General features: G+C 44.5%; 9 non-coding genes across 9 annotated transcripts; all 9 read left to right on the plus strand.

Moving 5' to 3' along the window:
- The first annotated feature begins 362 nt into the window (after nt 1-362).
- Nucleotides 363-444, plus strand: trnal-aag (transfer RNA leucine (anticodon AAG)). Its single transcript has one exon. It is a non-coding gene; the product is annotated as a tRNA-Leu (tRNA).
- A 1,325-nt stretch (nt 445-1,769) lies between these two features.
- On the plus strand, nt 1,770-1,851 carry trnal-aag (transfer RNA leucine (anticodon AAG)). Its single transcript has one exon. It is a non-coding gene; the product is annotated as a tRNA-Leu (tRNA).
- A 2,731-nt stretch (nt 1,852-4,582) lies between these two features.
- Nucleotides 4,583-4,670, plus strand: trnal-aag (transfer RNA leucine (anticodon AAG)). Its single transcript has one exon. It is a non-coding gene; the product is annotated as a tRNA-Leu (tRNA).
- Nucleotides 4,671-5,998: 1,328 nt separating this feature from the next.
- trnal-aag (transfer RNA leucine (anticodon AAG)) lies at nt 5,999-6,086 on the plus strand. Its single transcript has one exon. It is a non-coding gene; the product is annotated as a tRNA-Leu (tRNA).
- A 1,333-nt stretch (nt 6,087-7,419) lies between these two features.
- trnal-aag (transfer RNA leucine (anticodon AAG)) lies at nt 7,420-7,501 on the plus strand. The gene has a single exon. It is a non-coding gene; the product is annotated as a tRNA-Leu (tRNA).
- A 2,746-nt stretch (nt 7,502-10,247) lies between these two features.
- Nucleotides 10,248-10,329, plus strand: trnal-aag (transfer RNA leucine (anticodon AAG)). Its single transcript has one exon. It is a non-coding gene; the product is annotated as a tRNA-Leu (tRNA).
- A 1,326-nt stretch (nt 10,330-11,655) lies between these two features.
- On the plus strand, nt 11,656-11,737 carry trnal-aag (transfer RNA leucine (anticodon AAG)). The gene has a single exon. It is a non-coding gene; the product is annotated as a tRNA-Leu (tRNA).
- A 1,326-nt stretch (nt 11,738-13,063) lies between these two features.
- On the plus strand, nt 13,064-13,145 carry trnal-aag (transfer RNA leucine (anticodon AAG)). Its single transcript has one exon. It is a non-coding gene; the product is annotated as a tRNA-Leu (tRNA).
- Nucleotides 13,146-14,471: 1,326 nt separating this feature from the next.
- trnal-aag (transfer RNA leucine (anticodon AAG)) lies at nt 14,472-14,553 on the plus strand. The gene has a single exon. It is a non-coding gene; the product is annotated as a tRNA-Leu (tRNA).
- The last annotated feature ends 184 nt before the right edge of the window (nt 14,554-14,737 follow it).

Consider the following 14,737-nt stretch of genomic DNA (forward strand, 5'->3'; position numbering starts at 1 on the left):
GCCCCCCCCCCTCAAACATCTCGAACCTTTCCCTGCTGTGTGAAGGCAGCCGAAAGGACAATTTCCAGTACAAAAGTGGTGTGTCTGAAAACACAGTTCTGGTTAAAAACCGGACTGACTTGTCCACACATATTCCAGAATGGCAATCTGAAAAGGGTTTACTGTATGTGAGTCAAGATGCATTACCATTAAATCTCACTACAATTACCTGACTTGATGTTTGCAGAGTATTTATCAATTTAAATGACATGTTAACACGTGACAAGTATTTCTGTGGTACAGCTAACTTGTTATTGGAGGCAAAATGTCCACCCACCTTCAGAGGTCAGTTAATGACAAAGACATTCAAGGGTTTTCTTTGTGGTAGAGTGGCAGAGTGGTCTAAGGCGCTGGATTAAGGTTCCAGTCTCTAAGGAGGCGTGGGTTCAAATCCCACCTCTGCCATAAACACAACTATGGAAGCATAGATTTCAGTGCAAGTGGTACAGTCAATCGATTGAAACACAAAGCAATATGTTCAGCAGTGCTTCGATGAGTACGCCTTTATTCTTGAGATGTTGCATTCTATTTCAACTTTTGGAGACGCTTCAACTGTAGTCAACTTTAAACCTTCTGTTAGTACTGGCACATTTTTAAAGGTTGCAGATAGGACCATTTGAGAAAGGAGAATTGCCAAGCAGAGTGGCGCAGCGGAAGCGTGCTGGGCCCATAACCCAGAGGTCGATGGATCGAAACCATCCTCTGCTAACAAACCAAAGGACTTCTAGAGCAATTCCAGTTCTTTAATGAATCTCCTTAAAATTTAATGCAACCCAAACTGCAGAATCCTGCCTCAGATAAAAACACAATTGCAACTGGACCAGTTTAAAAAAGAAGCTAACGATCTTAGAGAAACTAAAGACCCCTTCAGACAGGCTTTGAAAAACGTAAATTTTCAGGACTCTATCTGTAAGACCTTTGTGTCTGAATACAAACATCCGATAATGTTTTCCGTAATTAAACCGGGCAACCCCCCTAGTAACAGGTCTGGACTGGTCACGAACAAGGTGACTGCTTCAGACTGGTGAGGTCGAGTTCCGGACAGGGAGGAGGAGGAGGGGACCGGGGGACACTGTGCACACCTAAGATAGCTTGCTCCTGTAGCATGCGGGGAACCATGGCAGCTCGCCCCTTATGGTACCGTCTAGACGCGCGACGGAGCACTTCACACCGCTTCCGTGATTCCTTTAACCATTGAGCTTCATCATCCAGGTCTCTCATGAGTCTATGTTTGCGCAGACTTATGCTTAACATAAGTCCGATCAGTGAGAAGAATTCTATCTCTTCGTCTGCCATGTTTGACTGAATGGCTTTGTTTGGGTAAAATGACGCATGTACACCCGCCACACAATGTTTACGCAATATCTGAATACAGCCCCCCCCCTCAAACATCTCGAACCTTTCCCTGCTGTGTGAAGGCAGCCGAAAGGACAATTTCCAGTACAAAAGTGGTGTGTCTGAAAACACAGTTCTGGTTAAAAACCGGACTGAATTGTCCACACATATTCCAGAATGCCAATCTGAAAAGGGTTTATGTGAGTCAAGATGCATTACCATTAAATCTCACTACAATTACATGACTTGATGTTTGCAGAGTATTTATCAATTTAAATGACATGTTAACACGTGACAAGTATTTCTGTGGTACAGCTAACTTGTTATTGGAGGCAAAATGTCCACCCACCTTCACAGGTCAGTTAATGACAAAGGCATTCAAGGGTTTTCTTTGTGGTAGAGTGGCCGAGTGGTCTAAGGCGCTGGATTAAGGTTCCAGTCTCTAAGGAGGCGTGGGTTCAAATCCCACCTCTGCCATAAACACAACTATGGAAGCATAGATTTCAGTGCACGTGGTACAGTCAATCGATTGAAACACAAAGCAATATGTTCAGCAGTGCTTCGATGAGTACGCCTTTATTCTTGAGATGTTGCATTCTATTTCAACTTTTGGAGACGCTTCAACTGTAGTCAACTTTAAACCTTCTGTTAGTACTGGCACATTTTTAAAGGTTGCAGATAGGACCATTTGAGAAAGGAGAATTGCCAAGCAGAGTGGCGCAGCGGAAGCGTGCTGGGCCCATAACCCAGAGGTCGATGGATCGAAACCATCCTCTGCTAACAAACCAAAGGACTTCTAGAGCAATTCCAGTTCTTTAATGAATCTCCTTAAAATTTAATGCAACCCAAACTGCAGAATCCTGCCTCAGATAAAAACACAATTGCAACTGGACCAGTTTAAAAAAGAAGCTAACGATCTTAGAGAAACTAAAGACCCCTTCAGACAGGCTTTGAAAAACGTAAATTTTCAGGACTCTATCTGTAAGACCTTTGTGTCTGAATACAAACATCCGATAATGTTTTCCGTAATTAAACCGGGCAACCCCCCTAGTAACAGGTCTGGACTGGTCACGAACAAGGTGACTGCTTCAGACTGGTGAGGTCGAGTTCCGGACAGGGAGGAGGAGGAGGGGACCGGGGGACACTGTGCACACCTAAGATAGCTTGCTCCTGTAGCATGCGGGGAACCATGGCAGCTCGCCCCTTATGGTACCGTCTAGACGCGCGACGGAGCACTTCACACCGCTTCCGTGATTCCTTTAACCATTGAGCTTCATCATCCAGGTCTCTCATGAGTCTATGTTTGCGCAGACTTATGCTTAACATAAGTCCGATCAGTGAGAAGAATTCTATCTCTTCGTCTGCCATGTTTGACTGAATGGCTTTGTTTGGGTAAAATGACGCATGTACACCCGCCACACAATGTTTACGCAATATCTGAATACAGCCCCCCCCCTCAAACATCTCGAACCTTTCCCTGCTGTGTGAAGGCAGCCGAAAGGACAATTTCCAGTACAAAAGTGGTGTGTCTGAAAACACAGTTCTGGTTAAAAACCGGACTGAATTGTCCACACATATTCCAGAATGCCAATCTGAAAAGGGTTTATGTGAGTCAAGATGCATTACCATTAAATCTCACTACAATTACATGACTTGATGTTTGCAGAGTATTTATCAATTTAAATGACATGTTAACACGTGACAAGTATTTCTGTGGTACAGCTAACTTGTTATTGGAGGCAAAATGTCCACCCACCTTCACAGGTCAGTTAATGACAAAGGCATTCAAGGGTTTTCTTTGTGTTAGAGTGGCCGAGTGGTCTAAGGTGCTGGATTAAGGTTCCAGTCTCTAAGGAGGCGTGGGTTCAAATCCCACCTCTGCCATAAACACAACTATGGAAGCATAGATTTCAGTGCACGTGGTACAGTCAATCAATTGAAACACACAGCAATATGTTCAGCAGTGCTTCGATGAGTACAGCTTTATTCTTGAGATGTTGCATTCTATTTCAACTTTTGGAGACGCTTCAACTGTAGTCAACCTTTAAACCTTCCGTCAGTACTGGCACATTTTTAAAGGTTGCAGATAGGACCATTTGAGAAAGGAGAATTGCCAAGCAGAGTGGCGCAGCGGAAGCGTGCTGGGCCCATAACCCAGAGGTCGATGTATCAAAACCATCCTCTGCTAACAAACCACAGGACTTCTAGAGCAATTCCAGTTCTTTAATGAATCTCCTTAAAATTTAATGCAACCCAAACTGCAGAATCCTGCCTCAGATAAAAACACAATTGCAACTGGACCAGTTTAAAAAAAGAAGCTAACGATCTTAGAGAAACTAAAGCCCCCTTCAGACAGGCTTTGAAAAACGTAAATTTTCAGGACTCTATCTGAAAGACCTTTGTGTCTGAATACAAACATCCGATAATGTTTTCCGTAATTAAACCGGACAACGCCCCTAGTAACAGGTCTGGACTGGTCCCGAACAAGGTGGCTGCTTCAGACTGGTGAGGTCGAGTTCCGGACAGGGAGGAGGAGGAGGGGACTGGGGGACACTGTGCACACCTAAGATAGCTTGCTCCTGTAGCATGCGGCGAACCATGGCAGCTCGCCTCCTATGGTACCGTCTAGACGCGCGACGGAGCACTTCACACCGCTTCCGTGATTCCTTTAACCATTGAGCTTCATCACCCAGGTCTCTCATGAGTCTATGTTTGCACAGACTTATGCTTAACATAAGTTCGATCAGTGAGAAGAATTCTATCTCTTCGTCTGCCATGTTTGACTGAATGGCTTTGTTTGGGTAAAATGACGCATGTACACCCGCCACACAATGTTTACGCAATATCTAAATACAGCCCCCCCCAAACATCTCGAACCTTTCCCTGCTGTGTGAAGGCAGCCGAAAGGACAATTTCCAGTACAAAAGTGGTGTGTCTGAAAACACAGTTCTGGTTAAAAACTGGACTGAATTGTCCACACATATTCCAGAATGCCAATCTGAAAAGGGTTTATGTGAGTCAAGATGCATTACCATTAAATCTCACTACAATTACCTGACTTGATGTTTGCAGAGTATTTATCAATTTAAATGACATGTTAACACGTGACAAGTATTTCTGTGGTACAGCTAACTTGTTATTGGAGGCAAAATGTCCACCCACCTTCAGAGGTCAGTTAATGACAAAGGCATTCAAGGGTTTTCTTTGTGTTAGAGTGGCCGAGTGGTCTAAGGCGCTGGATTAAGGTTCCAGTCTTTAAGGAGGCGTGGGTTCAAATCCCACCTCTGCCATAAACACAACTATGGAAGCATAGATTTCTGTGCATGTGGTAGAGTCAATCAATTGAAACACACAGCAATATGTTCAGCAGTGCTTCGATGAGTACGCCTTTATTCTTGAGATGTTGCATTCTATTTCAACTTTTGGAGACGCTTCAACTGTAGTCAACCTTTAAACCTTCCGTCAGTACTGGCACATTTTTAAAGGTTGCAGATAGGACCATTTGAGAAAGGAGAATTGCCAAGCAGAGTTGCGCAGCGGAAGCGTGCTGGGCCATTAACCCAGAGGTCGATGGATCGAAACCATCCTCTGCAAACAAACCAAAGGACTTCTGGAGCAATTCCAGTTCTTTAATGAATCTCCTTAAAATTTAATGCAACCCAAACTGCAGAATCCTGCCTCAGATAAAAACACAATTGCAACTGGACCAGTTTAAAAAAGAAGCTAACGATCTTATAGAAACTAAAGCCCCCTTCAGACAGGCTTTGAAAAACGTAAATTTTCAGGACTCTATCTGAAAGACCTTTGTGTCTGAATACAAACATCCGATAATGTTTTCCGTAATTAAACCGGACAACGCCCCTAGTAACAGGTCTGGACTGGTCACGAACACGGTGGCTGCTTCAGACTGGTGAGGTCGAGTTCCGGACAGGGAGGAGGAGGAGGGGACCGGGGGACACTGTGCACACCTAAGATAGCTTGCTCCTGTAGCATGCGGCGAACCATGGCAGCTCGCCTCCTATGGTACCGTCTAGACGCGCGACGGAGCACTTCACACCGCTTCCGTGATTCCTTTAACCATTGAGCTTCATCACCCAGGTCTCTCATGAGTCTATGTTTGCACAGACTTATGCTTAACATAAGTTCGATCAGTGAGAAGAATTCTATCTCTTCGTCTGCCATGTTTGACTGAATGGCTTTGTTTGGGTAAAATGACGCATGTACACCCGCCACACAATGTTTACGCAATATCTAAATACAGCCCCCCCCCCCCCCCCCCCAAACATCTCGAACCTTTCCCTGCTGTGTGAAGGCAGCCGAAAGGACAATTTCCAGTACAAAAGTGGTGTGTCTGAAAACACAGTTCTGGTTAAAAACCGGACTGAATTGTCCACACATATTCCAGAATGCCAATCTGAAAAGGGTTTATGTGAGTCAAGATGCATTACCATTAAATCTCACTACAATTACCTGACTTGATGTTTGCAGAGTATTTATCAATTTAAATGACATGTTAACACGTGACAAGTATTTCTGTGGTACAGCTAACTTGTTATTGGAGGCAAAATGTCCACCCACCTTCAGAGGTCAGTTAATGACAAAGGCATTCAAGGGTTTTCTTTGTGTTAGAGTGGCCGAGTGGTCTAAGGCGCTGGATTAAGGTTCCAGTCTCTAAGGAGGCGTGGGTTCAAATCCCACCTCTGCCATAAACACAACTATGGAAGCATAGATTTAAGTGCACGCGGTACAGTCAATCGATTGAAACACACAGCAATATGTTCAGCAGTGCTTCGATGAGTACAGCTTTATTCTTGAGATGTTGCATTCTATTTCAACTTTTGGAGACGCTTCAACTGTAGTCAACCTTTAATCCTTCCGTCAGTACTGGCACATTTTTAAAGGTTGCAGATAGAACCATTTGAGAAAGGAGAATTGCCAAGCAGAGTGGCGCAGCGGAAGCGTGCTGGGCCCATAACCCAGAGGTCGATGTATCAAAACCATCCTCTGCTAACAAACCAAAGGACTTCTAGAGCAATTCCAGTTCTTTAATGAATCTCCTTAAAATTTAATGCAACCCAAACTGCAGAATCCTGCCTCAGATAAAAACACAATTGCAACTGGACCAGTTTAAAAAAGAAGCTAACGATCTTAGAGAAACTAAAGCCCCCTTCAGACAGGCTTTGAAAAACGTTAATTTTCAGGACTCTATCTGAAAGACCTTTGTGTCTGAATACAAACATCCGATAATGTTTTCCGTAATTAAACCGGACAACGCCCCTAGTAACAGGTCTGGACTGGTCCCGAACAAGGTGGCTGCTTCAGACTGGTGAGGTCGAGTTCCGGACAGGGAGGAGGAGGAGGGGACCGGGGGACACTGTGCACACCTAAGATAGCTTGCTCCTGTAGCATGCGGGGAACCATGGCAGCTCGCCTCCTATGGTACCATCTAGACGCGCGACGGAGCACTTCACACCGCTTCCGTGATTCCTTTAACCATTGAGCTTCATCATCCAGGTCTCTCATGAGTCTATGTTTGCGCAGACTTATGCTTAACATAAGTCCGATCAGTGAGAAGAATTCTATCTCTTCGTCTGCCATGTTTGACTGAATGGCTTTGTTTGGGTAAAATGATGCATGTACACCCGCAACACAATGTTTACGCAATATCTAAATACAGCCCCCCCCCCCCCCCCCCCCCCTCAAACATCTCGAACCTTTCCCTGCTGTGTGAAGGCAGCCGAAAGGACAATTTCCAGTACAAAAGTGGTGTGTCTGAAAACACAGTTCTGGTTAAAAACCGGACTGACTTGTCCACACATATTCCAGAATGCCAATCTGAAAAGGGTTTATGTGAGTCAAGATGCATTACCATTAAATCTCACTACAATTACCTGACTTGATGTTTGCAGAGTATTTATCAATTTAAATGACATGTTAACACGTGACAAGTATTTCTGTGGTACAGCTAACTTGTTATTGGAGGCAAAATGTCCACCCACCTTCGGAGGTCAGTTAATGACAAAGGCATTCAAGAGTTTTCTTTGTGGTAGAGTGGCCGAGTGGTCTAAGGCGCTGGATTAAGGTTCCAGTCTCTAAGGAGGCGTGGGTTCAAATCCCACCTCTGCCATAAACACAACTATGGAAGCATAGATTTCAGTGCACGTGGTACAGTCAATCGATTGAAACACAAAGCAATATGTTCAGCAGTGCTTCGATGAGTACGTCTTTATTCTTGAGATGTTGCATTCTATTTCAACTTTTGTAGACGCTTCAACTGTAGTCAACTTTAAACCTTCTGTTAGTACTGGCACATTTTTAAAGGTTGCAGATAGGACCATTTGAGAAAGGAGAATTGCCAAGCAGAGTGGCGCAGCGGAAGCGTGCTGGGCCCATAACCCAGAGGTCGATGGATCGAAACCATCCTCTGCAAACAAACCAAAGGACTTCTGGAGCAATTCCAGTTCTTTAATGAATCTCCTTAAAATTTAATGCAACCCAAACTGCAGAATCCTGCCTCAGATAAAAACACAATTGCAACTGGACCAGTTTAAAAAAGAAGCTAACGATCTTAGAGAAACTAAAGCCCCCTTCAGACAGGCTTTGAAAAACGGAAATTTTCAGGACTCTATCTGAAAGACCTTTGTGTCTGAATACAAACATCCGATAATGTTTTCCGTAAATAAACCGGACAACGCCCCTAGTAACAGGTCTGGACTGGTCACGAACAAGGTGGCTGCTTCAGACTGGTGAGGTCGAGTTCCGGACAGGGAGGAGGAGGAGGGGACCGGGGGACACTGTGCACACCTAAGATAGCTTGCTCCTGTAGCATGCGGCGAACCATGGCAGCTCGCCTCCTATGGTACCATCTAGACGCGCGACGGAGCACTTCACACCGCTTCCGTGATTCCTTTAACCATTGAGCTTCATCACCCAGGTCTCTCATGAGTCTATGTTTGCACAGACTTATGCTTAACATAAGTTCGATCAGTGAGAAGAATTCTATCTCTTCGTCTGCCATGTTTGACTGAATGGCTTTGTTTGGGTAAAATGACGCATGTACACCCGCCACACAATGTTTACGCAATATCTGAATACAGCCCCCCCCCCCCCTCAAACATCTCGAACCTTTCCCTGCTGTGTGAAGGCAGCCGAAAAGACAATTTCCAGTACAAAAGTGGTGTGTCTGAAAACACAGTTCTGGTTAAAAACCGGACTGAATTGTCCACACATATTCCAGAATGCCAATCTGAAAAGGGTTTATGTGAGTCAAGATGCATTACCATTAAATCTCACTACAATTACATGACTTGATGTTTGCAGAGTATTTATCAATTTAAATGACATGTTAACACGTGACAAGTATTTCTGTGGTACAGCTAACTTGTTATTGGAGGCAAAATGTCCACCCACCTTCAGAGGTCAGTTAATGACAAAGGCATTCAAAGGTTTTCTTTGTGGTAGAGTGGCCGAGTGGTCTAAGGCGCTGGATTAAGGTTCCAGTCTCTAAGGAGGCGTGTGTTCAAATCCCACCTCTGCCATAAACACAACTATGGAAGCATAGATTCCAGTGCACGTGGTACAGTCAATCAATTGAAATACACAGCAATATGTTCAGCAGTGCTTCGATGAGTACGCCTTTGTTCTTGAGATGTTGTATTCTATTTCAACTTTTGGAGACGCTTCAACTGTAGTCAACCTTTAAACCTTCTTTCAGTACTGGCACATTTTTAAAGGTTGCAGATAGGACCATTTGAGAAAGGAGAATTGCAAAGCAGAGTGGCGCAGCGGAAGCGTGCTGGGCCCATAACTCAGAGGTCGATGGACCAAAACCTTCCACTGCTAACAAACCAAAGGACTTCTAGAGCAATTCCAGTTCTTTAATGAATCTCCTTAAAATTTAATGCAACCCAAACTGCAGAATCCTGCCTCAGATAAAAACACAATTGCAACTGGACCAGTGTAAAAAAGAAGCTAACGATCTTAGAGAAACTAAAGCCCCCTTCAGACAGGCTTTGAAAAACGGAAATTTTCAGGACTCTATCTGAAAGACCTTTGTGTCTGAATACAAACATCCGATAATGTTTTCCGTAATTAAACCGGACAACGCCCCTAGTAACAGGTCTGGACTGGTCACGAACAAGGTGGCTGCTTCAGACTGGTGAGGTCGAGTTCCGGACAGGGAGGAGGAGGAGGGGACCGGGGGACACTGTGCACACCTAAGATAGCTTGCTCCTGTAGCATGCGGCGAACCATGGCAGCTCGCCTCCTATGGTACCGTCTAGACGCGCGACGGAGCACTTCACACCGCTTCCGTGATTCCTTTAACCATTGAGCTTCATCATCCAGGTCTCTCATGAGTCTATGTTTGCACAGACTTATGCTTGACATAAGTTCGATCAGTGAGAATAATTCTATCTCTTCGTCTGCCATGTTTGACTGAATGGCTTTGTTTGGGTAAAATGACGCATGTACACCCGCCACACAATGTTTACGCAATATCTGAATACAGCCCCCCCCCCCCCCCCCCTCAAACATCTCGAACCTTTCCCTGCTGTGTGAAGGCAGCCGAAAGGACAATTTCCAGTACAAAAGTGGTGTGTCTGAAAACACAGTTCTGGTTAAAAACCGGACTGAATTGTCCACACATATTCCAGAATGCCAATCTGAAAAGGGTTTATGTGAGTCAAGATGCATTACCATTAAATCTCACTACAATTACCTGACTTGATGTTTGCAGAGTATTTATCAATTTAAATGACATGTTAACACGTGACAAGTATTTCTGTGGTACAGCTAACTTGTTATTGGAGGCAAAATGTCCACCCACCTTCAGAGGTCAGTTAATGACAAAGGCATTCAAGGGTTTTCTTTGTGGTAGAGTGGCCGAGTGGTCTAAGGCGCTGGATTAAGGTTCCAGTCTCTAAGGAGGCGTGGGTTCAAATCCCACCTCTGCCATAAACACAACTATGGAAGCATAGATTTCAGTGCACGTGGAACAGTCAATCGATTGAAACACACAGCAATATGTTCAACAGTGCTTCGATGAGTGCGGCTTTATTCTTGAGATGTTGCATTCTATTTCAACTTTTGGAGACGCTTCAACTGTAGTCAACCTTTAAACCTTCTGTCAGTACTGGCACATTTTTAAAGGTTGCAGATAGGACCATTTGAGAAAGGAGAATTGCCAAGCAGAGTGGCGCAGCGGAAGCGTGCTGGGCCCATAACCCAGAGGTCGATGGATCGAAACCATCCTCTGCTAACAAACCAAAGGACTTCTAGAGCAATTTCAGTTCTTTAATGAATCTCCTTAAAATTTAATGCAACCCAAACTGCAGAATCCTGCCTCAGATAAAAACACAATTGCAACTGGACCAGTTTAAAAAAGAAGCTAACGATCTTAGAGAAACTAAAGCCCCCTTCAGACAGGCTTTGAAAAACGGAAATTTTCAGGACTCTATCTGAAAGACCTTTGTGTCTGAATACAAACATCCGATAATGTTTCCCGTAATTAAACCGGACAACGCCCCTAGTAACAGGTCTGGACTGGTCACGAACAAGGTGGCTGCTTCAGACCTGTGAGGATGAGTCCCGGACAGGGAGGAGGAGGAGGGGACCGGGGGACACTGTGCACACCTAAGATAGCTTGCTCCTGTAGCATGCGGCGAACCATGGCAGCTCGCCTCCTATGGTATCGTATAGACGCGCGACGGAGCACTTCACACCGCTTCCGTGATTCCTTTACCCATTGAGCTTCATCACCCAGGTCTCTCATGAGTCTATGTTTGCACAGACTTATGCTTAACATAAGTTTGATCAGTGAGAAGAATTCTATCTCTTCGTCTGCCATGTTTGACTGAATGGCTTTGTTTGGGTAAAATGACGCATGTACACCCGCCACACAATGTTTACGCAATATCTGAATACAGCCCCCCCCCTCAAACATCTCGAACCTTTCCCTGCTGTGTGAAGGCAGCCGAAAGGACAATTTCCAGTACAAAAGTGGTGTGTCTGAAAACACAGTTCTGGTTAAAAACCGGACTGAATTGTCCACACATATTCCAGAATGCCAATCTGAAAAGGGTTTATGTGAGTCAAGATGCATTACCATTAAATCTCACTACAATTACCTGACTTGATGTTTGCAGAGTATTTATCAATTTAAATGACATGTTAACACGTGACAAGTATTTCTGTGGTACAGCTAACTTGTTATTGGAGGCAAAATGTCCACCCACCTTCAGAGGTCAGTTAATGACAAAGGCATTCAAGGGTTTTCTTTGTGGTAGAGTGGCCGAGTGGTCTAAGGCGCTGGATTAAGGTTCCAGTCTCTAAGGAGGCGTGGGTTCAAATCCCACCTCTGCCATAAACACAACTATGGAAGCATAGATTTCAGTGCACGTGGAACAGTCAATCGATTGAAACACACAGCAATATGTTCAACAGTGCTTCGATGAGTGCGGCTTTATTCTTGAGATGTTGCATTCTATTTCAACTTTTGGAGACGCTTCAACTGTAGTCAACCTTTAAACCTTCTGTCAGTACTGGCACATTTTTAAAGGTTGCAGATAGGACCATTTGAGAAAGGAGAATTGCCAAGCAGAGTGGCGCAGCGGAAGCGTGCTGGGCCCATAACCCAGAGGTTGATGGATCGAAACCATCCTCTGCTAACAAACCAAAGGACTTCTAGAGCAATTTCAGTTCTTTAATGAATCTCCTTAAAATTTAATGCAACCCAAACTGCAGAATCCTGCCTCAGATAAAAACACAATTGCAACTGGACCAGTTTAAAAAAGAAGCTAACGATCTTAGAGAAACTAAAGACCCCTTCAGACAGGCTTTGAAAAACGGAAATTTTCAGGACTCTATCTGAAAGACCTTTGTGTCTGAATACAAACATCCGATAATGTTTCCCGTAATTAAACCGGACAACGCCCCTAGTAACAGGTCTGGACTGGTCACGAACAAGGTGGCTGCTTCAGACCTGTGAGGATGAGTTCCGGACAGGGAGGAGGAGGAGGGGACCGGGGGACACTGTGCACACCTAAGATAGCTTGCTCCTGTAGCATGCGGCGAACCATGGCAGCTCGCCTCCTATGGTATCGTATAGACGCGCGACGGAGCACTTCACACCGCTTCCGTGATTCCTTTACCCATTGAGCTTCATCACCCAGGTCTCTCATGAGTCTATGTTTGCACAGACTTATGCTTAACATAAGTTTGATCAGTGAGAAGAATTCTATCTCTTCGTCTGCCATGTTTGACTGAATGGCTTTGTTTGGGTAAAATGACGCATGTACACCCGCCACACAATGTTTACGCAATATCTGAATACAGCCCCCCCCCTCAAACATCTCGAACCTTTCCCTGCTGTGTGAAGGCAGCCGAAAGGACAATTTCCAGTACAAAAGTGGTGTGTCTGAAAACACAGTTCTGGTTAAAAATCGGACTGAATTGTCCACACATATTCCAGAATGCCAATCTGAAAAGGGTTTATGTGAGTCAAGATGCATTACCATTAAATCTCACTACAATTACCTGACTTGATGTTTGCAGAGTATTTATCAATTTAAATGACATGTTAACACGTGACAAGTATTTCTGTGGTACAGCTAACTTGTTATTGGAGGCAAAATGTCCACCCACCTTCAGAGGTCAGTTAATGACAAAGGCATTCAAGGGTTTTCTTTGTGGTAGAGTGGCCGAGTGGTCTAAGGCGCTGGATTAAGGTTCCAGTCTCTAAGGAGGCGTGGGTTCAAATCCCACCTCTGCCATAAACACAACTATGGAAGCATAGATTTCAGTGCACGTGGAACAGTCAATCGATTGAAACACACAGCAATATGTTCAACAGTGCTTCGATGAGTGCGGCTTTATTCTTGAGATGTTGCATTCTATTTCAACTTTTGGAGACGCTTCAACTGTAGTCAACCTTTAAACCTTCTGTCAGTACTGGCACATTTTTAAAGGTTGCAGATAGGACCATTTGAGAAAGGAGAATTGCCAAGCAGAGTGGCGCAGCGGAAGCGTGCTGGGCCCATAACCCAGAGGTCGATGGATCGAAACCATCCTCTGCTAACAAACCAAAGGACTTCTAGAGCAATTTCAGTTCTTTAATGAATCTCCTTAAAATTTAATGCAACCCAAACTGCAGAATCCTGCCTCAGATAAAAACACAATTGCAACTGGACCAGTTTAAAAAAGAAGCTAACGATCTTAGAGAAACTAAAGCCCCCTTCAGACAGGCTTTGAAAAACGGAAATTTTCAGGACTCTATCTGAAAGACCTTTGTGTCTGAATACAAACATCCGATAATGTTTCCCGTAATTAAACCGGACAACGCCCCTAGTAACAGGTCTGGACTGGTCACGAACAAGGTGGCTGCTTCAGACCTGTGAGGATGAGTCCCGGACAGGGAGGAGGAGGAGGGGACCGGGGGACACTGTGCACACCTAAGATAGCTTGCTCCTGTAGCATGCGGCGAACCATGGCAGCTCGCCTCCTATGGTATCGTATAGACGCGCGACGGAGCACTTCACACCGCTTCCGTGATTCCTTTACCCATTGAGCTTCATCACCCAGGTCTCTCATGAGTCTATGTTTGCACAGACTTATGCTTAACATAAGTTTGATCAGTGAGAAGAATTCTATCTCTTCGTCTGCCATGTTTGACTGAATGGCTTTGTTTGGGTAAAATGACGCATGTACACCCGCCACACAATGTTTACGCAATATCTGAATACAGCCCCCCCCCTCAAACATCTCGAACCTTTCCCTGCTGTGTGAAGGCAGCCGAAAGGACAATTTCCAGTACAAAAGTGGTGTGTCTGAAAACACAGTTCTGGTTAAAAACCGGACTGAATTGTCCACACATATTCCAGAATGCCAATCTGAAAAGGGTTTATGTGAGTCAAGATGCATTACCATTAAATCTCACTACAATTACCTGACTTGATGTTTGCAGAGTATTTATCAATTTAAATGACATGTTAACACGTGACAAGTATTTCTGTGGTACAGCTAACTTGTTATTGGAGGCAAAATGTCCACCCACCTTCAGAGGTCAGTTAATGACAAAGGCATTCAAGGGTTTTCTTTGTGGTAGAGTGGCCGAGTGGTCTAAGGCGCTGGATTAAGGTTCCAGTCTCTAAGGAGGCGTGGGTTCAAATCCCACCTCTGCCATAAACACAACTATGGAAGCATAGATTTCAGTGCACGTGGAACAGTCAATCGATTGAAACACACAGCAATATGTTCAACAGTGCTTCGATGAGTGCGGCTTTATTCTTGAGATGTTGCATTCTATTTCAACTTTTGGAGACGCTTCAACTGTAGTCAACCTTTAAACCTTCTGTCAGTACTGGCA

This window comes from Nothobranchius furzeri, chromosome 4, assembly GCF_043380555.1.
Source record: "Nothobranchius furzeri strain GRZ-AD chromosome 4, NfurGRZ-RIMD1, whole genome shotgun sequence".
NCBI lineage: Eukaryota > Metazoa > Chordata > Actinopteri > Cyprinodontiformes > Nothobranchiidae > Nothobranchius > Nothobranchius furzeri.